This window comes from Myotis lucifugus, unplaced genomic scaffold (assembly GCF_000147115.1).
Source record: "Myotis lucifugus unplaced genomic scaffold, Myoluc2.0 scaffold_7, whole genome shotgun sequence".
NCBI lineage: Eukaryota > Metazoa > Chordata > Mammalia > Chiroptera > Vespertilionidae > Myotis > Myotis lucifugus.
The window spans coordinates 14,418,236-14,440,513 of record NW_005871055.1 but is presented as its reverse complement, the minus strand read 5'-3'; the positions used below and the strand labels follow the sequence as shown (position 1 = coordinate 14,440,513).

Here is a 22,278-nt window from a genome sequence, read left to right as displayed (position 1 = left end):
TGGGGTGGAGTCTCAGGGAATCACTAAGGCTGAGCAAACAGTGTGCTTCAGGGGACTCAGATATGGTTGCCAGTCAGCTCTGGAACAGAGAAGGTCTACGCATAAGAACAATGACCCCTGCAAGCACCTCCATTTGGTACAAAGCTGCCTCCGAGTTCCTGCCCCAATGCCAGACAATCCAGTTCCTCCCCGTATGTGTCTGAGTCCCCCCCCCCACCATCTCCTGGAGCTGGAGCTCAGAGGAAGTTTGGGCCAGCCCTTTCAGAGGGACAAGTAGGTCTCTGGCAGCCTCCATGTCCCTCAGCCATAATCCCCTTTGGTTTTTACAGCCCAAAATTATGGGTACTTCTCTCCCCATGTATGGGACCCTGGGTGGGGTGTCTGGTGTGGGGCTGGAACACCTTGCTCCTCATGGCAGCCTCCACAGAGATGATCTTCCTCTGGATTAAAAAACCAGCCCACGTTGGTGCCGGATCAGCCCATTCCATGTCTCTGCTCCTCCTACCAGTCTCAATGTGCTTTCTTCTCTACTTCTCTAGTTGTAGGACTTCCATTCAGCCAGCTTTCAGGGGGTTCTTGATGATGGTTGTTTTGTATTTTAGGTGTCATTTTGATGTGGTTGTGGGAGGCAGTGAGTACTGGCATTTACCTAGGCTGCCATCTTGGTATCTATAAATCAATTTTTTAGACCTATCCTGTTTTTCTTTTCTTTCTCTCTCCTTTCTGTGTGTGTGTGTGTGTGTGTGTGTGTGTGTGTGTGTGTAGCTTCAAATTCTGTATTGAATGAAGTGAATATATATAAACAAATATAACTACTAAAAATGTTAACACTTAAGGTTAAAAAATTACATACACATTTAAGTCCAACAGGAATGATAAATATGTATGTTTAATTTTTCTGTCATACCATATCTTCTGAAAAAAATGCTTAGAAAAGTAAAACAAATCAGCTGAATAAAATCAGCTCAGACTCAGTTGATGTTCTGTTGGCCTTTCTGCTGTGGCACATTCCCAGACCCACTGCCTGAAATAAAGTGTCTGAGGAACCCACTTGGGATTTTCTCATCTGGGACTGGACAGGTTTATGCCCACCTGGCTCATTGCCAGGAGTCAACCTAAGAAGTAGGTTTCAGACTCTTCAGGCAACCTGTTCTCTGTCCCACTGCTTGCCGATCACATTGTAGGTGAGCACCTACCAGGGTACAGAAGAAACCTTGTAAAGAATTAGTCTAATTTGCTTTTCCCTAGGTTTCTCTATCTTTGCATTTTCTGTCCTAGATGAAATGAAATTGCCTTCCCTTTTTCTATTTCTTTTTACCCCTGCCACACTGCCACACTATGGTGTTCCAGGAGAGAGCTCTGGGCACCATCCAGCCTGCAGGTGAGTAGGTCATGTCCAGGAGCAGGGATGCTCACAGCCATGTGGAGAGAGGCTGCTGACATTCTCTAGAGTATTGCAGCACCAGAGAGCTGCCAAGTGGCCAGCTGTGCTGCCACTGCCTTGAAACAAAGGCTCTGCAGGGCCACTTCTCACTCTTGCCACCTCTTTCTCTTTTCCTTAAAATACAGCAGTCCTTTCCCTTTCTGCCCACAGGTGCAGGAGACTTTGGGAACATCTCCCCTGCCTGACCAGCTCAACCCATATTTAGGATTATGACACCACAGAAAGCCTATGCTCTTGGAGGACATGTTGTCCTTCAGGATGCTCACCCATGGGTAAGAGACTATTTAATAGCCCAGGCAGAGTGACAGATGACTTCTCTCTGCATGGCAGACTCTATCCATAGCTATGGGACAACATGCTCAATAAAACAGCAGTTAGTAGCATACACCCTCCATGGTCACTGAAAACTAATGAGAAAAATTAAATGATCCAGTGATAAAAAAAAAAGCTCTATCCTTTTGCTCAGACTGTTGATTTGACCTGTTTCATGGACTGAGTTTTTTTTTCTCTTTTGCTAATCATTCTTTTAAGCAGGAGGAGGAAGAGGAGAAGGAACAGGAGTGGGAAGTATGTCTCTTCTGATCATTTAAAGCAGAGTACTAGTATCCATATACTTTCCCCTCCTGCCCACCTCCTATATTGGGCTGTCAGGAACCTGCAGGCTCTGAAGGATTCCCTCATATTTCAGCCCTTTGAGAATACCCCTCAGTTCCCTTCTACTTGGGTAGTCTTTGACTCTTTGTTTGCATTTCAAGCTGTTCCTTCCAAACCCTACTAACCTTTGCTGCAGCTCTCTTTTATTTGTCTTGGCCCTTTCTTTAAATCCTGTTACCCTCTAAACCAGGTCCCATCTGCTATCTGTCTTCCAAAGATTCTTCCATCATTTGTTAAATACTAATGTGAAGAGACCCTTTTTCTTTTTATGGGTTGTTATAATTTACTAGAGGCCCCTTGCAGGAAGATTCCTGCAAGAATAGGGCTTCCTCGGGCCTATTCCTGCAAGAATAGGGTTTCCTGAGACCACAGCAAAGCAGAGAAGGGAGCGAAGCCCACCGAGGCAGGCTTCGCTTCCTTCTCCGCTGCCTTGCTCCCTCCCTTCGCCGCTTAGCCCTTGGCTCCCTCCCTTCTCTGCCACCTGGGCTCTCTCTCTTCTCCGCCGCTTTGCTCCCTTACCAGGTCACGGATCCAAGGCCCGGATCCCCTGGGCAGCGTCACGCACTGCCAGCTCCACCTGCAGTATGCAAATTAGCCGTCATCTTTGCTGGCGGTTAATTTGCATATCATGCTGATTAGCCAATGGGAGGCATCGCGAAGGTACGGTCAGTTACCATGTTTGTCTATTATTAGGTAGGATTCTTATCAATGCATTTTATCTTTTTAAATCATCAAATGGAAATTTAGGAATAAGATAGTACAGACACATGTGCTTGGATATTATCTTGACCCACCAAAAGTTATATATATATATATATATATATATATATATATATATATATATATAACAAATTCGTGCACAGGTGGGGTCCCTTGCCCTGGCCGGCAATTGGGGCCAATCAGGGCCATGGGAGGTTGGTCAGCCAGGGGGAGGGGCCACGGGAGGTTGGCCATCACCAATCATGGCCTTTGGGGCGACCAGCTGGGGAGAAGGGCCATGGGAGGTTGGCCAGCAGGGAGGGGGCCCATGGGAGGTTGGCTGTGAGAGTGCACTGACCACCAGGGGGCACCTCCTGCATCTTCCCCCTGGTGGTCAATGTGCATCATAGCAACCTGTCGACCAGTCATTTGGTCGTTCGGTCATTCAATTGCTTAAGCTTTTATATATGTAGATATATATCTTGTATTCCTTATTGTCCTTTTATGCATTTATATAATTCTGTGGATGTATCTCCCCTCTTCAAACTGTCTCCTTCCTCAGCTTTTTTCCTTTCCTCTCTGATCTTTTTCTGTTGTTTTGGTAGACTACTTTTCCTCTTACTCCTTAAATGGTATTAGGCTCCACAGATCCATTCTCCACATTCTCACTTTATTCTCAATTCTTTTTCTGGGTTCTTTCCATTTCCATGGATTCAGCTATTAGAAGAACACTGATGAACTGATCAACTTACATTGTAGCCCACAGGGTTGTTCCCCAGGTCTTCAGACTCCTGCATCCAACCATCTGATGTACACTTCTAGCCTGAAGTCCCACAGGAACCTCAGTGTTATTCAATAAAAATTTGTACTCTTTGTCTGCCATTCCTTCCCCTGAAATATCTTAAAACATGGTTTAATGTCTACTCAGTCACTAGACACCCAGGATTGATTCCTCACCTCCATACCCAAGTAATTGACTAGTCCTTTGGTTTTTTAGCTATTTTATAAATCACTCTTCTCTTTCCATCCAACCCTCACCATCTCTATCCTATGCTAGTCTACATGTTTTTTACTGTCATTCTCCACCTTGTCATCATGTCAAGTTTATAACATACAGATTTAACTAAATCACTCTCCTGTTGGAAACTCTTGAATGACTTTGCTGCCAATAGATTACAGATCCTTAAATGAGAAACAAGGCCCCTGTAAATATGATCCCTAACCACACCTCTATGTTATCTCCTATCACCGTTTGCCTCACATTTTATTATCCAGCTTAAATAAATTGCCCATAATCCCCATGTCATTTCACCTTTATTTTTGTATCTATCTTCTGCTTCAAATTCCTTCTCATCTCCTTGCCTGGCTAATTTCTGCTTTTCTTTTGGTATCGCCTCCTCCAGGAAGCCTTCTCCACTTATCCCTTCTCTCCAAGGATTAGTTACTTGCCCTGCTTTGATTCTTCCATAATCCTTTCACATATTATCTTTTCACATATCATATCATGTTTATTCCCCCACTAAATCATGAGTTCCTAGAGAATAAGAAATGAAAAACAAACAAAAAGTTATACTTCATCTTGATCCCAAATTATTTAATAAATAATGCCTATCCAGGAATGCATGCATACAAAAATTAATTCTAGATTTTGACACTGAAAACACTTTCAAGAAATTTTTATTTTTTTATGTGCTTGGTTTCAAAAAGCTGGGGGTTTTTTTATATATATAGGCTTTCATGTAAAGTATAGAGAACACAAATATTTATATAAAAATAGATTATTTTTTCTTTATGCCAACCATGTTGTAGTTATGTTAAATGACAAAATAATAGTGCCTGTAAGAAGGAGATGCTGGTGCATTTTTCCCCACCAGCTGAAGAGCTTTGCTTTGAGATTTTAAGACTTATTTGGAAAGTGTATGAGAATCATCCTCCTCTAAGCCAGGTTCTGTCATATCAGAATCTGCATAGTCTCTCGGGGTAGTTTTCCTTTAACTTGGATTTTTTAACAGCTATAAAAAGGGATGTAATATATATCCTGGATGGCTCATGGGTCTCTCAGGCAGGATCCCCCCATTGCAGCTAGTCATTAGTGGCGTCTCCACATTCTACAATCCAGGCATCAACTTTGCAAGTTCAGGTTTCTTTTTCCTCTCTCTCTCTCTCTCTCTCTCTCTCTCTCTCTCTCTCTGATGATCACACTCCAAGAAGTTGGCTTACATTAGACTAATTAAAATAAACTGACTTATTTAATACATAGGTTGTATATACCCATTTTCCTGGATCTATTCACCTACAAGGGAAATTCCTTCCTAGTAGCGCAATCCTCTCAAAAGGCTATAGAAAACAACATGAAGTTAGCGAGGTTCCCCAGTGGGCCGTGGATAGTACAAGCATGTGAGGGACAGAGTGAGAAGTGAATAAAAATATATGCACTTACCAGAGGATTGGACACATATTCATGTTTTATTAACATGAATTAAAATATAAGTACACAGCAAAAACTTACAGTCTGATGGAGAAAGACTAGCTATAACAGAAAATGGAATTGTCCGTTATAATAAAAATGCAAAGAACTCAGTAGAGTTTGGGATGAGGGAAGGTTATATGAAAATGGGAATGTTTGAGTTGAGTTTTGAAAGATGAACAGAAGTTGGGAAAATAGAGAGAGAGAGAGAATTTTCCAAGAAGAAAGAATTATGTGGAAGAAAGACATTACTATATAGTTTGATAAACAAAGGATTGAGATATATTAACTTCAAAGGCCTTTAGAGGAAATTTTTATAACTCTGTAACAGTGATAAATTGCCCTTTTCCACTCTAGGGATGTTTGTCTCTAAATAAGCAAGAGCAGTTGTCTAGATTCAGAGCATCTTTCCCCTAAAAAGTACTGAATAATGCTGAATTTTTCTTGGCTATCAGACTATTTTTCATATATCATCTTAGTCATCAAAATAGCCTAGTATATATAATACAGCAGTTCTAAGGTCAGTGCTTGCTTATATTAGTCATGTTATTAGTGCTGGCTGACTTTTAGAGAGGTACTTTAGAATCTTGGATAAACAGATAAAGAAGTTTTTATCAGAAACAATTTGAAACCTTTCTTTTAGAAAGTCACTTCTAGAAAGATTTCCGCTGATGAAGTGTTTCATCTATTTTTGTTATAATCCTTCTTGGTTTTAACTCCAGAAGGTGATATTTTCTGATTTTTCCCTGATTTTTGGGCTCTTACTTGGTTGAGGGTAACAGCCTTTGTTTTAGTAACAAGGATTCGAGAAATATGAAGTATACTAGCATTTTAAAATATCTTCCTAAATTTAGTTTCTAATCTGCCCTCATAGTTCTCATTTTTAAAATTAATACCTGATTTCTGGAATTAGGACTGTTGGGAAGTAAAAGTGGATGGAAACATCTTGCCAAATTCCTACTAGAATATATCCATAAAAGAACCTTGATGAAAAAAGTTACTAAAGTTTGTTATTATCTAAGTTTTTAAGACATCTTCAAGATGGTGAATTAATTGGTCTCTGACATTTCCCTAATTTCTATGGAATAGATTCATCATGACTCCTTTTCATATTCCTATTCCTTTTTTAATTTTAAAATTATTTTTTAATTTTTCAAATACAGTTGACATACAATATTATATTAGTTACAGGCGTACAACCAGTGGTTCAACATTGTATAACTTAACAAGTGAATATCCTGATAAATCTTATACCCATCTGACACCATACATAGTTATTACAATATTATTTTCTATGCTGTAGTTTACATCCCCATAACCATTCTTGTAACTACCAATTTGTATTTCTTAATCCCTTCACCTTTTTCAGCCATTCCCCCAACATCTCCTCCTATCTGGCAACCACCGAAATGTTCTCTGTGTCTATGGTTCTGTTACTGTTCTGCTTGCTTGTTTGTTTTGTTTTTAGATTCAACTGTTGATAGATATGTATTTATTGTCATTTTATTTTTCATATTTTTTTCTTCTTCTTCTTAAAGAAGACCCTTTAACATTTCATGTAATACTGGTTTGGTGGCAATGGACTCCATTACCTTTTTCTTGTCTGGTAAGCTCTTTATCTGTCCTCTGATTCTAACTGAGGACAGAGTAATCTTGGTAAGTAGAGTAATCTTGGTTGTAGGTCCCTGCTTTTCATCACTTTGAATATTTATTGCCAATCCCTCCTGGCCTGCAAAGTTTCTGTTGAGAAATCAGCGAATAGTTTATGGTAGCTTCCTTGTAGGTAACTAACTGCTTTTCTCTTGCTGTTTTTAAGATTCTTTCTTTGTCTTTAACCTTTTGCATTGTAATCTGATGTGTCTTGGTGTGGGCCTCTTTGGGTGCATCTTTTTGGGAATTTCTGAGCTTCCTAAACTTCTATGTCCTTTTCCTTCACCAGGTTAGGGAAGTTTTCTGTCATTATATTTCCAAATAGGTTTGCAATTTCTTACTCTCTCTCTTCTCCTCTGGCACTCCCATGATGCAAATGTTGGTAAACTTGAAGTTGGCCCAGAGGCTCCTTACACTATACTCATCTTTATTTTTATTTTTTTTATTTTTTTAAATAAATCTTTATTGTTCAGATTATTACAGTTGTTCCCCTTTTTCCCCCCCATAGCTCCCCTCCACCCAGTTCCCACCCCACCCTCTGCCCTTACCCCCCACTGTCCTCATCCATAGGTGTACGCTTTTTGTTGCTGGGTCATTCACATGGAAAATGTAGCTATTTCCATCCACGACGTGTCCCTGTGTTCGGCCACACAGGGACCGTCTCAGCCTCACAAGGGCCGTCGCAGCCTCACAGGGACCGTCTCAGCCTCTCAGGGACCGTCTCAGCCTCCCAGGGACCGTCTCAGCCTCACAGGGACCATCTCAGCCTTGCCGGCACAGCCTTGCAGGGGCTGTCACAGCCTCACAGGGGCCATCGCAGCCTCGCAGGGGGCGCCGCATCCCACGTTGGGGGTGAAAGTGCGAGACAGAAGTTCCTCTGGCTGTCTCTCCTGATGCTCCCTTGCGTATCGTCGATGTTGGAAGTTTTTGAGAGCAGTCTGCAGGTGCTGGACATCATACTTTAACTGGTCAACACGAAGTTTGGTATTCTGTCTTTTGTTGGACGGCTTCTTGCTGGACAAAATCTCCAGGCGTTCTTGCTGGCTGAATATCTGGTATGCTTACTTGGATTTCGTTTTCTACTAAGTGCACAGACTGCTTGTCTGCCATCTCCCGGCGTCCCATGTGAGACTGGATCTGGTGGACCTGTTTGCGTGTTTGCTGGTACAGTGGTTCCATGTTGCTGGCCCAGCTGGGTCCGGTTCCGGCTTCCTCTGAACCTAATTCTGCTTCTTGAGTGTGTCCCTTATGGGTGCGAGGAGTTTAAATCTGCAGTTTGTTGGGTTACGCTGCAAAAGCGCAGGTGTTCCTTTTGTGCCACTGGCACAGCTTGGGCGGTGATGTAAATTGAGTAGGGCGGAGTCTCAGGGAATCACCAGGGCGGAGCAAACAGCAATGGGGTCTCCCCGACTCATCGCCTCTCTGCGACTCCGCGTCTCCACGTCCCCGAGTGCCGGTGAGCAGCTCCGCGAGAAAGCCGCCCTCGCTTTCCGACCCGCTGCAAGGCTGTCCCGCCTCTCCCCATAGGGGTCTGGGACCTCAGAATCCCGCCCCAAACAAGCTCAGTGGATTCGAGAGTTTGTAACCCCTTCCGATTGAAAAAAACCGTGCATCCAGTTGCAGCCCGCCTGGTGCGGGACTCTGTACCTCTGTTCTTGGCGCCTCTGCATATCCTACTCAGTCTCAATGCTCTTCTTTCTTTCCTTCCAGTTGTAGAACTTCCACTGGACCAGCTTTCCCACGGTTCTGAATGATAGCTGTTTTGTCTTATAGTTGGTATTTTCAATGTTGTTGTGGAAGGCAGCACGCACAGGTCTGTACCTTATGCTGCCATCTTGGTTCTATGATATTATTACTCTTGTGGGCTCTTCAATGTTTTCACACCAGCGATATTTACAAATGTCATAAACCAATAATTCTCCTGGAAAAAAGTAGTTCCAACGCCGAATCCCTCCTTTAATGCCATTTTTATTCACCAAAGAAAGAACAACTTGATCAATTTCAGGGTAGGGCGAGCCCTGAAAAACTTCAATGTTTTCTGAAGTGCTGGTACTATTAAAATGCCCAGCCTGTTTTTGTTTATTCTCAGATGCATCACATCTAAGTACTCGTAAAGTATCTGAGAATCTGACATTGCTGACCAAAGAAGAGAGGAAATACTGTTCCTCTTCAGAAGTATTCTTTGATTGTGTAAGAGAAAATCTGTTATCTTCAGCGACCTCCAACACCACAGGCTTTCCCTTTTTTGATGACTTATACAGCCGAAAGTTCCTATTTCTTGTATAAACTCCTAGATCTACAAAAAGACGCCTTTTCCCTGCAGGATCCTTCACAACTAAGAAGGAAAGGTCAGGGCCGCTCCTCTTGGCAGACCCCAGCCTCTCCAGGGCCTTGGAGGTCAACGTGCAGCTCTCTCCTATCTCCTCATCTGTGGAATTTCACTGAAGGAAATTCCTTGTTTAATTGGTGGTTCAGAAAAATGGGAAAATGCCGGTTGTCCCTGGAATCCCACCATCATCTTCATCATCTCCACTGGCAATCAAATGAAAAGCAGGCTGCAAAATCTTTCTCACAAAATTACCGACATGAATGTTATCTTTAAATGCCACATCATGAAGTTGAAATATTAAATGGCAGCTAAATTTCTCGTCAGTGCTAGAATCTAAGTTTAAAACATCTTCAGCTGAACAGTTAACTCTGTATAACTCTTGAAGTGCTTTACAAACATGCTCAATGAGTAATGCAACCATCTTTTTTCCATCAGCTCCAGGATTGGCAAGTTTGTTAAACTCCAGATCAAAATAGAGCTTGCAAACAGCATTTTCAGGAATGACTTCATAGCAGTGTAAGAGATGTTTTCAGGATTTATAATGAAACCAAAGCTGAACATAGCTTGTTACAAGGTAAATACGTTGTCCATCGCCCACTTCGCATTCCAAAGCAAATACATGAACATCCTCTTTGCAGCTTTTAACAAAATTAAAAGCCTGAGTTTGGCGAGGAAATAGTTTCCAAATAGAGGGCAGCTCTTCTGGCTTTGACAGCCTGGGCCTGTACACTGAGGACAAGGGCTTCCTTTAGTAATGGGATGCTCGCTCTTCAATTTGCTTCAGTTTTGCTTCCCATCTTCTCTTCATGGGTTCAGAAGTGTGGGGAGACCAAGTCCTATCCCATGTGAGATGGCTATCAACTACACCTTTGGCACTGCCTTTCTAGTACTTGTACTTATCAAGTTGATAAATAGTCTCTTGAATTTTAGCAGAACACTCTGAGACAACACAAACTCACAGTATTCCCTGTCATGCCCACTTGCCTTTCCCAAAGTCTTTCCCTTCAAGGCTCAGGTCAAGTTCTGCCACCTGCGGGACCTTCTCCAGAAACCTGCTTCCTGGGCAGGAGGCCCTGCCTCCACGGCGGCCGGCGCAACCCAGCGAGGCTCGATTCTATACTCATTTTTAAATTCTTTTTTCTTCTTGTTTTTTGTTTGTTTGTTTCCTTATATTCCAAATCACTGAATTAGTTCTTGGTTTCATCTACTCTACTGTTGAGTCTCTGTAAATTATTCTTCATTTCAGTTAGTGTATCATTCATTTCTCACTGATTCTTTTTTATGGTTTCCATGCCCATTTTTGTGCTATTGAAGTTAATTACTTCCCCTAAATTCATTGAGCATTCTTATAACCAGTGTTTTGAACTCTGCATCTAGTAGATTGCTTATCTCCATTTTATTTAGTTCTTTTCCTGGAGTTTTGTTCTATTCTTTTATTTAGGATGTGTTTCTTTGTCTTCTCATTTTTGCAGCCTCCCTGTGTTTGTTTCTATGCACTATGTAGAGTTGCTATGTCTTCCAGGCTTGGTAGAGTGGGATAATGTAGTAGGTGTCCTGTAGGCTCCAATGGCACAGTCTCCCCATTGACCTGAGTTGGGAACTCCAGGTGTGGCCCCACCACCCTCCCACCTTCCTCCTCACCCAGTGTGGACTGTACATACCCTCATATTGTAGTTGAGCTTTGATTGCTATTTGCATGTCCGGCCGATCAGTTGCAAGGACTGGTTGAGACCACCATGGAGGATCTGCTATGCAGGGTCCTTCTCCATAGGGTAGGATCCAGGGTAGGATCCACTTCAGTGGGGTTCTGTTGCCCACTGAGTCTGCCACCTGAGTGTGTCCCTTATGGAGGTGTTTGGGTCTGAAGCTGTTCAATGGGGCCTCCTGGGAGGTGCAGGCCAAGGTCAGCAACCACCTATGTTCTGCCCAGGGCCACCCAGCATGCACTACAAAGTGATCTGCAGATGGCTGCCACTTGTACTGGTCTTGGAGGTGCCCAGGAGAGGCCTAGTTGTGAAAAGAGGCTAGCTGCTGCTAGTGATGGGCCTGGAGCCACTTGGCAAGAGGTACAGTGTACACAAATGTTGCTTGTTCAAGAGATTTTAGGGAAGTCTAAAGTATGAGCCAAGACAAGCCATTTGTATGGAAAAGTGACTGGAAACAACTTGGGTGGGCCTGCAAGTTGGGTGGGGCAGGTTGTCATGGAATCACCAGGGTGGGAAAAGCAGTGATAACCAGATTGGTGGAGACTCAGACATGGTTTTGTAGGGGAAGGCCTCAGAGAAGAAACAATAGCCTCTGCCAGCACTTCTGTCTGGAAGAAAGTTGTTCCTCCAGTTCTACTCCTGATGCCAGACAATTCAGTTCTTCCCTGTATGTCTCTGGTGCCTTTTGAGCTGCTTGCCCAGCCAGCACTGTAGCTCAAAGGGAGTGAGTTTGAGTAAGTTCTTATGTGGGCCCTTAAAGAGGAATTGCCTAAGAGACCAGCAGCCTTCCTTCTCACTCAGCCTCAATTCCCACTAGCCTTCATGGCCAGAAGTTATGAGGACTTCTTTTCCTGGCACTGGAACCCTGGGCTACAAGACTAGTGTGGGCTTCAACCCCTCACTCTTCAGTGGGGACCTTCAAAGCTGAGTTATTCCTCCTGATATTTGTCTGCCACACGTGGGTATGTGACCAGCATATTCTGCATCTCTGCCCCTCCTACCAGTCTCCACGTAGCTTCTTCTTTATATCCTTAATTGTAGGACTTTGTTCCACTAGATTTCAAGCAGCTCTGAACAATGGTTTTTCTGTAGTTAGCTCTAATTTTGATGTGCTTGTGGGAGGATGCAAGTACCACATTTATGTACACTGCCATCTTCACCAGAAGCCCTCCTATTCCCTTTTAGCTCCCAAATGAATCATTATAAAATTTATATAAATGACCACAATTACAGGCTACATTCATATGGTTAAAACATGACCAAGTTAATTCCCACTGTTAATTTTATTCAATAATACCACCCAGTTTATACATTTGATATAGGAATTCAGAAATCACCCAGTTGATAGGCCTGTGTAACTCAGGGGTGCTCTTATTTCCCTAACACAGCAATTAACTCATCTGTTTGGTGAGATAAGGGCTGTTGCTTATTAAAATTTTGTGTCACCCAATGAAAGATATTTAGCCCTGTCTGGAATAAAGTTGATCTTCATTTATTGTGTTCAGTGGGCTGGTTATTGTATCTATTTCCATTTTAGGCACTGGCTTCTGAACCACTGGTAAATGCCTATGATATATTACAAACAATGTACTGATGATTTCTCTACTTAAAGGGAAAGGAGAGGTTCCCTTTATGTATCCCAGCTACCCTAACTCCCCAATACCTTCCTAGTCACATCTATCAGTATTCTACTGTGTCCTCAACCATTCTATCCAGGCATCATCATTCTTAGATGTATATTGAGCCATTATGTGTTGGATGCTCATGATGCAAAGACACCAAATCTTCTATTATTCTATCTGTTTTAATAGACATGCTCCCTGGATATGCTCAAAGACAGTACCCCTGCTGATTAGTTTGTCTCCTAAAACCATCTATTAAAGAGCCTAACCCATAAAGGAGAAAAGGGAGTGTATGTCTTTTTAACTATATATAAGAGCTTAATTACGTTGGTTGATTGATTTAATAAAATAAATGAATAAAAAAAGCAGAGGGAAAGAAAGGAAGGAAGGGATAAGGAAATAAAGTGAGGGAGAGAAACAGGATTTTCTGAGAGGCCTTGTAGTTCTCCCCCCGCCGCCCCCCCCCCCCGCCCCTGGCAAGTCATCTTTAAAGTAATATGTCCACCTGTGCCCACATTTTTACATATGAGACCTCACCTGACAAAGTACAGCAAGAAAGTTTGGATAAACATCTCTACAGTAACTTCCAGGATTTTCACAGATTTAATATCTGTTTCCATAAAAACAGGTATGGCAAAGCTAGTCTAGACATAGCTAAGAAGGAGAAACAAATACCATGAGAACTTCACATTCTAACTTGAGGCAAAAGCTTAAAGTCCCACTTTTGTTTTTCATAACTTGGAGCTTTAAACTCAGCAGGAGAGAGCCTTATTACTTCAAGCAAGGAATATTTTAATTATATTAATGAGGTTTCATTTTTTAGTGTTTACATTTCTCATAAAAGTGAAAGCAATTACAGCAACAATGTTAATAGGGAATGTTCCTCAGGGTAATGGAGAACTTTTAGATTCTGGTTGTGGCCTTGTGCACTCCTACTACCAGCCCTTCCAGCAGCCAGAACTTGCTAAACTGACTGTTCTGAGGTATTTTCTTCATGTTTTGCTAAACCATTGGTAAGAGTGTTCAAAAAAAGTGAATGAAAAACTCAGAGAATGAGCCTGAACTCTGAAAGTAAAATACTTTTCAAATCAACCATAATAACCATGAACAGACTAGTTTCTGAAACAATGTGAAATAGATAGAAATGATGAGCCATAGCTGAAGACAATTTCACTGTTGGGTGAGAACCTACTTTGTTTTGTTTTTGCTTTTATCTTTATTGTTGAGAGTATTATAGGTGTCCCCCTTTTTCCCCCCATTGACCCCTTCTTCCACCCCAGGCTTTCACCACACTATTGTCTGTGTCCATGGGTTATGCATATATGCATGTAAGTTCTTTGGTTAATCTCTTCCCACCTACCCCCCATTACCCTTCCCTCTGAGATTCATTCGTCTGTTGCATGCTTCCATGTCTCTGAATCTATTTTGTTCCTCATTTTGTTTTGTTCATTAGATTCCACATATAAGTGAGATCATGTCATACTTGTCTTTCCCTGACTGGCTTATCTTGCTTAGTATAATCATCTCAAGATTCCTCCATGATGTCACATAGGGTAAGAGGTCCTTCCCTTTTATAGCTGTGTAGTACTCCACTGTGTAAATGTACCATAGCTTTTTTATCCACTCATCTACTGATAGGCACTTGGGCTGTTTTCAGATCTTAGCTAATGTAAATAGTGTTGCTGTGAACATAGGGTGCATATATTCTTTCTGGTTTTTTTTTGGGGGGGGGGGGATTCTTAGGATATATTCCTAGAAGTGAGATCACTGGGTCAAATGGCAGTTCCATTTTTTATGTTTTTATTGATTTCAGAGAGGAAGGGAGAGGGAGAGAGAGATAAAAACATCAATGATGAGAGAGAATCATTTATTAGCTGCCTCCTGCACACCCCCTACTGGGGATCCAACCCCAAAACCCATGCATGTGCCCTGACTGGGGAATCGAACCATGACCTCCTGGTTCATGGGTTGATGCTCAAACACTGAGCCACACAGTCTGGCCAGGCATTTCCATTTTTAATTTTTTTAGGAAACTCCACACTGCTTTCTAGTGGCTGTACTAGTCTGCATTCCCAGCCGCACTGTACTAGATTTGCTTTTTCTCCACATCCTCATCAGCACTTGTTGTTTTTTTATTTATTGATTGTAGGCATTCTGTCAGGTGTGAGGTGATATCTCATAGTTTTAACTTGCATCTCTGTGATTAATGACATTGAACATTTTTTCATGTATCTCTTGGCTACTTGTATGTTCTCTTTGGAGAAGTGCCTATTGAGGTCCCCTGCCCATTTTTAAATCAGATTGTCTTCCTTTTGTTGAGTTGTATGAGTACCTTATATATTTTGGAAATTAACTCTTTATCAGATGTGTCATTGACAAATATGTTCTCCCACACAGTGGGTTCCCTTTTCATTTTAAGGATGATTTCTTTTGCTGTTCAGAAACTTTTTAGTTTGGTATAGTTCCATTTGTTTATTTTTTCCTTTGTTGCTCTTGCCCTTGGTGCTGTATTGGTGAAAATTCTGCTACATGAGATGTCTGAGATTTTGCTACCTATGTTTTCTTCTAAAATTTTTATGGTTTCACAAATTACATTTAAGTCTTTTATTCATTTTTAGTTTATTCTTGTATATTGTGTCAGTTAGTGGTCTAGTTTCATTTTTTTACATGTACTAGTACCTGTCCAATTTTCCCAACACCATTTATTGGGCCAATTTCTGGGTTCTCTGTTCTGTTCCATTGATCTATATGCCTGTTCTTGTGCCAGTACCAGGCTGTTTTGATTACAATGGCTTTGTAATATAACTTTATATCTGGTATTGTGACTCCTCCAAGTTTGTTTTCTTTTTCAAGATTTCTGTGTCTATTTGAGGTATTTTTGGATACATATAAATTTTGGGGGTATTTGTTCTAGAACTGTGAAATATGCTGTTGGTATTTTACTAGGGGTTGCATTGAATCTATAGATTGTGTTAGGTAGTATGGACATTTTAATGATGTCAATTCTTCCAATCTGTGAATGCAGTATATTCTTCCACTTGTTTATGTCTTTACCTCTTTTTTTAACATCCTGTAGTTTTCAGAGTACAGGTCTTTTACCTCCTTGGTTAAATTTATTCCTAAGTATCAAGAACCCACTTTGTTTCTGTAAATGATGACATTTCTATAAGGAAACTGTGGAAGTGCATTAGAATTACAAGGAAATGTATATTTCTAGAGACTGTTTCCAGATAGTCTGATTCAGCAGGAATTGAGAGGAAGCCCAGGAAGCACTGCCTGAACTATCAGTTTAGAATTTGTATAGTTGTTTTTTTCATGTGCATCCTCATAGATTGCATTGCATATGTACTCTTTAAAATTTAATTTCAGATATGTACATTGTGTGTACACTTCTTCACAAGAAACCATGTAAGCACCTCCACCAGTAGTGCATGGAACTGTCAAACAATGCAATAGAGCATACTAGGTGTTTAACCTCTCAAGGGCAGGGTGGGGCCATGTCCTATATGTCTTTGAGTTCTTTAAGCAGGTGCATTGGCCTTGATTCTTTATTATCTATTCTAAAATTATATTTGGTGTAAAACTAAATATAACAGTACTACATTGCCAATTTGGGGTAAAACCTACCCTTTCACTCCAAATTGGTCAAGGTAATAAGGTACTTTCTCACATGCCAAAAAGCACAATGATATTTTAAAGATATGACTGCCCATCAATAACACATTACCAGGATTTGAGAGAGACACAGAGAGAGAGAACTCAAGTAATTTCCCTGGAGCTCTTTTGAAATAGTTTAGAAAAATCGTAAGTCTTATGTGAGATTTATCTAGAGTTGAATTCCATTTGATAATCTTTTCCAGCTTTATAATTCCATTTTCCACAGTTAGGTCTCAATACCCAAAATTGTTAGTAAGTCTCTGAACAAAGATGCCTTTGTCCTGGTAGCAAGGCATTTTATTTCTGTGTCTCCATTTGACCTTCAAAATCACACTCAGAACAAGTTGGATGTCAAAATACAAAGAAGGGTGCTAAAACCTCTTATTGGCCTAACCAAAAATTGTGGTATATCTACAACCGCCAGTCTTTTTGTCTATCTGAAAACTATACAACACTTTCTAATTATTTTGAAATTGTGTTAGTTCTTGGGTGAATCAACTAAATCATTGACCCTCTAGAAAGAGTAATGCTTTTTTCAGGGTGATTTGCTTGTCTCAGAGAGACAACTGATTATTTAGCAACCCAATCAGTGACTCAGAAGCCTGATATAGGCCAGCAATAGACTTAGACTATTGCTAAGGGAGAACCAATGGGACAAAAGGAGTTCTCTTTAATCCAGTTTCCCTTTCAAGAACTGAGTAGATAACAATCATAAAGAAGGCAGGATGTTGTGATTGATTTCCTTTGTTTTGTTTTATTTTTAGGTCAAAATTTACCATTTTTGGTTTATGGACTTTTAACAGATTTTTCACAAGGAAAGATTAAAAAATCAGAATCAGGTTGATTTCATAGCTCTTTTGGAAGCTTTTGCTATATAAAGTTTCTAGCATGTACTAAAGTTCAATTATTGGTAGGTTGAAATAATTCTCACAATATAAAAGATTCTAAAGGTTGAGAGGGAGGAGAGAAGGGATGATGAGCTTAGTTAATTTAGTATAAATTAACAATACACTAACAACATTTTGAAATTATACCATCTAGCACCAAGCTCCTCTGTCAATAGAGGAGAGCTCATGCAGAGCTCAGCACAAGATAAGAAGCTACACTGGTAGAATGAGCAGAGTATTAAGACCCAGGCAACCTGAGCTGTTGCTTTTGTCAGCATGTGAGCCACCTATGTCTGTTTCCTCACTTGTTAAATGAGGAGCTTCGACTACCAAATTCCTAAGCTAATTATCAACTCTATAGTCCTAAAGTTATATAACTTGAATCCTGAAGCCTTGGTATTAAGTGAGAATATTTAGTGAGATAGATCCCAAGCAAAACTTAATAAAAATTTAATTTATCTTTAAACCACTGATTTATCTCTACTCTCATTAATTTTAGCCCAATTTAGACAAAGCAAGTCTTCAGATTAAAATTGAATGTAACTGATATAGCTCCAGGATAAAAGAAATTTACCTCAAAATTCCAAAGTTACTTTGCACAATAGGTAATTATACTAATAGAGATGCAAGGTATTGAGCCAACCAATTTTTTTTCATTTTTCATTAAAAAAACATGAATAAAGCAATAACATTTGAAATATTTTAATCCTAGTATTATCAGTGAAAGTGGAGGATCCCCTTCCCACTGGGTGCTGGGGGTTTGGTCCTTATGATATCTTGAGAAGAAGAATTTTCTGAGACTTGCACAGGAGTATTAGTAATTTTTATTTGCATGGAATTACATCCTTAGGTTTCCAAAGGCCCATTTCCATTAATCCAATCCTGGAAGATATGCAGCTGGGGATTCAGTAGAGCTAGAAGCAAAGCCAGTGTCCAAAGCTTCTGTTCCATGGTGGAGTTGGGTCCAGTTTAGCATTAGGCTAATTGCAGTCCATCAGTCCATTGTGTGAGGTCCACATGATCATGAGCCATGTGGGCAAATGCAAGAGAGTCCTGCAGGCCAGGAGGCAAGAGCACAGGAGAGCAAGAGAGCAACTCCTTTGTTTAGGAGATTCAAATATCTTAAATCTTACCACGCTTGCAGTGGTCACACCTACTCTAGCCAATGACCTGTTCCCAGGAGTGACTGACAGACAAGTACCTTCCCTGTTTCACCTAGACTTCACTGGGCATGAGTCTATTCTTCCCTGGTCCAGACCCTTCTGGTGGCTACCTGGGGAACTGCAGCTTCCTGGCAAAGCTGCACAAATAACTGTAATATTTGGCCTTCCCTTTGCTCCTTTCCAGTTACTTATAACTGGGTTAATTACAATGATATCACTAGAACTATTTTTTAATATTTTGTTCCCCACTAAAATATATTTCAGCAAAGATATCATTTGTGCTATTCTGTATTCTGATATTTTCACATAACATTGTATTAACATGAGCAACTTGGAATACTGAATTCCTAAGCTAATTATCAATTTCCATTTTTCCATATGGGCTTCAAAATTATGATTTGAATGGCTACAGGCTATTACCTCATGTTGGTATAATAGCATAATCTGTTAGTTGATCTCCCAATTCTGTTTCCAGTTTTGACTAATAAAGTAGCATATTCAAAACAGTAATTTGGCACTTAATATGATTAATTTTATTCTATACCTACATTAGTCTATATTTGTTCTTTTAGTATTTTTGCCTATAATTACCTCAGGCATATTTACTTTGGTAATTTCTTCACTTTTTTTCTGTTTAAGAGAGCTTTTATTTCACCAATTTAGAAGTTTCATTTCTTTCTAATCACAAATAAAGATAGACAGTTTTAAATTTTTTATTGTAAAACAAATTGCCACTTTAACTATTTTTAGGTATTAATTCAATGGTATTACGTTTACAGTCTTGTGTAACTATCACCACTATCTATTTCCAAACTTATTACCCCCAAAAAAAATTCTAACCATTCAGCAATTATTCCCCATTTCCTCCTACCCCAGGCCCTGGTAACCTCTACTCTATTTCTCTATAAATTTGTCCATTTTAGATATTTTACATAAGCGGAATTATATTTGTCCTTTTGTGTCTTGCTTACTTCACTTAGTATGTTTGCAAAGTTTATCTATATTATAGCAGGTATCAAAACTTTATTCCTTTGTATAACTAAATAAGAGTCCATTATATGTACATTTTGTGTATTAATTTATCTGTCAATGGACACTTGGGTTGTTTCCACCTTTTGGCTGTTGTGAATGAGGCTGCGATAAACATCGGCGTACAAGGAGTTGTTCTAGTCCTGTTTTCAGTTATTTTAAATACCAAAGAGTGGGATTGCTGGGTCACATGGCAATTCTATGTTTAGCTTTTTGAGGATCTGCCAAACATTTTCCATTACCATCAGAAAAATATGAGTGTTCCATTTTTCACAGCATAGCTTGTTATTTTCTTTCTTTTTTTTTTTTTTTTATTCTAGCCATCCTGGTATGTGTGAATTAGGATCTCATTGTGGCTTTAATTTGCATTTCCTTTGTGACTAATTTAATTTTCTATGCTTGTTGGCCTTTGTATATCTTCTTTGGAGAGTGTCTATTCAAGTCCTTTGCCCATTTAATTGGGATTTTTGTCGAGTTTTGGTATATATATATATATATATATATCCTGGATATTAAAATTTTCAGATATGATTTACAAATATTTTTTCCCATTTATAGGTTGTGATTTCACTTTGATAATGTCCTTATATACACATAAGTTTAATTTTGGTGAAGCCCAATTTATCTATTTTTTCCCTGTTGTTTGTGCTTTTGGTGTCATATCTACTTCAATTCCTTTTTATTTCTTTAAAAAAAATTTTAAATTTATCTTTATTGTTGAAAATATTACAGATGTCCCCATTTTTCCCCATTGACCCCCTCTACCCGGCACTCATCCCCCCCAGGCCTTCACCCCACTGCTGTCTGTATCCATGTGTTATACATATATGCATATAAGTTCTTTGTTTAATCTCTCCCCACCCACCCACCCCTGCCTTTCCTCTGAGATTCCACAGTCTCTTCCATGCTTCTATGTCTCTGGATCTATTTTGTTCATCAGTTTATTTTGTTCATTAGATTCCACATATGAGTGAGATCATGTGATACTTGTCTTTCTCTGACTGGCTTATTTTGCTTAGCATATTTTTCAGTTCCCTCCATGCCATCTCAAAGGGTAAGAGATCCTTCTTTTTTACTGTTGCATGGTATTCCATGGTATAAATGTACCACTGCTTTTTTATCCACTCGTCTCCTTTTCTATTTCTTAATCTATTTTCTCTTTTTACTTCTTTCAGATTTCTTAATGTTATTTTATCACTACAAGTTATATTATTGAACAACCTGGGAATAAAAAGTAAATATTTGCAAAAAGTTGTTTACCTAAATTTCTTATTTAAAAGTATTTCAGTACGTATTGAAATTTTTGTTTAGAATGTTAATTTAGCCATGAATAACTTTTTTCCATCTTTATAAATGGCAATATTTTAGTAGCCAGTAAATGTACATACATGTAGTTTGTAAAGCACTTCTGGATGATTTAAGGATAAATAGTCACTCTAGACTTCCTTGGGGAAGTGCCTAAAAATAAATAATAGCAATGCTATATAGCCCTAGCTGGTTTGGCTCAGTGGATAGAGCACTGGCCTGCAGACTGAAGGGTCCGGGGTTTGATTCTGGTCAAGGGCACGTACCTCCGTTGCAGGCTCCTCCCAACCGGGCCCTGGTCGGGGCTGTGCAGGAGGCAACCAATCAATGTTTTTCTCTCACATCGATATTTCTCTCTGTCTTTCCCTCTCTCTTCCACTCTCTCTCTCTAAACAAACAAACAAACAAAAACAATGCTACATAAAGGACAAAAGAGGAATTCAGTTAAATATAGCAAATTTCCTATATTTATATTCCCTATGAGTAGGTTCGCTCAAAGAACTAGGCATAATAATTATATATCTTCTAGGGTGCTAGTTCTCTCATTTAAGGAAAAAATAAATAAAACTAGCAGTGGTGTTTTAGGTAAACATTAGGTAGTATGTAATTCCTTGAGTTGAGGTTTGCTAATGGTCATATGGTTGATGCCTCCAAATGCATGATCTGCTGAATAGTTTTTTTGTTCTTGGCAGTGCCTTGACCCTCAAAGACCTTGTACAGATGTTAAGTCTCAATACCAAGCTTTCAGAGTTTTGCCTCCATTTCATCTTCAGATTGCATTTCCATCCCTAGAGCAGCCTTCAATAATTTCATTCAGCTTGACTCTCTCTGACCCAGTTCTGGCAACTGTGTACATCCGAGGATCTAAGCTTTCAGATTACTTAAATGTTATGGCCTTCCTGAAGTCTGACCTTTCTAGAGAAAAGACATCCTCATAGTTTAAAAGAGATGAAAAGAAAAGGTGTTTGAAAATGGAAATAAAATTTCCATTGCTAGTCTGTTAAATTCACAAAGTTATGATCTAGGTTTCCAATTAATTGCTTAAGGAGACCAACTACTTAAGGATTGACCAATCTCTTTGCAGAAGTGCTGGGACAATTTATGAACTATCTTTTTTATTTTCTATTTTATAAACTGGGTACTTTGTACTGAATTCCATCAGAACAAAGAAAGTTAAAATTTAGATTTCAGAAAAAATCTTCAATAACCTGTTTATAAGTTTTCTCCTTTTTTAAAATTTCTTTATTCTCCTGTTCTAACAAAATCTCTAATTCATTTAAATAGTAGATTTGAAGACTGAAGGGTGGATCTTAGATTTTAGTTTACTTGCAAAGCTTCTAAGTTAGCCTGCTACAGTTTCGTGGATGCTGGCAGATGACATGAGAGCCTTGGATCAGAGATTACCTGTGCTAACAATAGCCAGAGTATCATCGCTTTTTTTCCACTGTTGCCTGAGCCCCAATTCCTACAGGGTGATGCCATAGGGCCCTATAACAACTACACACACAGTATATTGCATTACAGAAAAGGAATCTGAGCTTAACAAACCTGAATCCTTTATGATGAGCAGTAAGCAGCCTGCCCTCTGCTCCTGATGGAGACACTATAACTGTCATGGAAAAATACTCTGGAGGAATAGAAATTCAAAGTTCCATAGAGAATTGTC

General features: G+C 39.8%; 1 protein-coding gene and 1 pseudogene across 1 annotated transcript in view; one reads left to right on the top strand and one right to left on the bottom strand.

Annotated features, from left to right (window-relative positions):
* HTR2A (5-hydroxytryptamine receptor 2A) overlaps window positions 1–22,278 on the top strand; it is an 89,101-nt gene that overhangs the window by 15,975 nt on the left and 50,848 nt on the right. The window lies entirely within an intron of this gene.
* LOC102417976 lies at window positions 4,317–10,183 on the bottom strand (annotated as a pseudogene).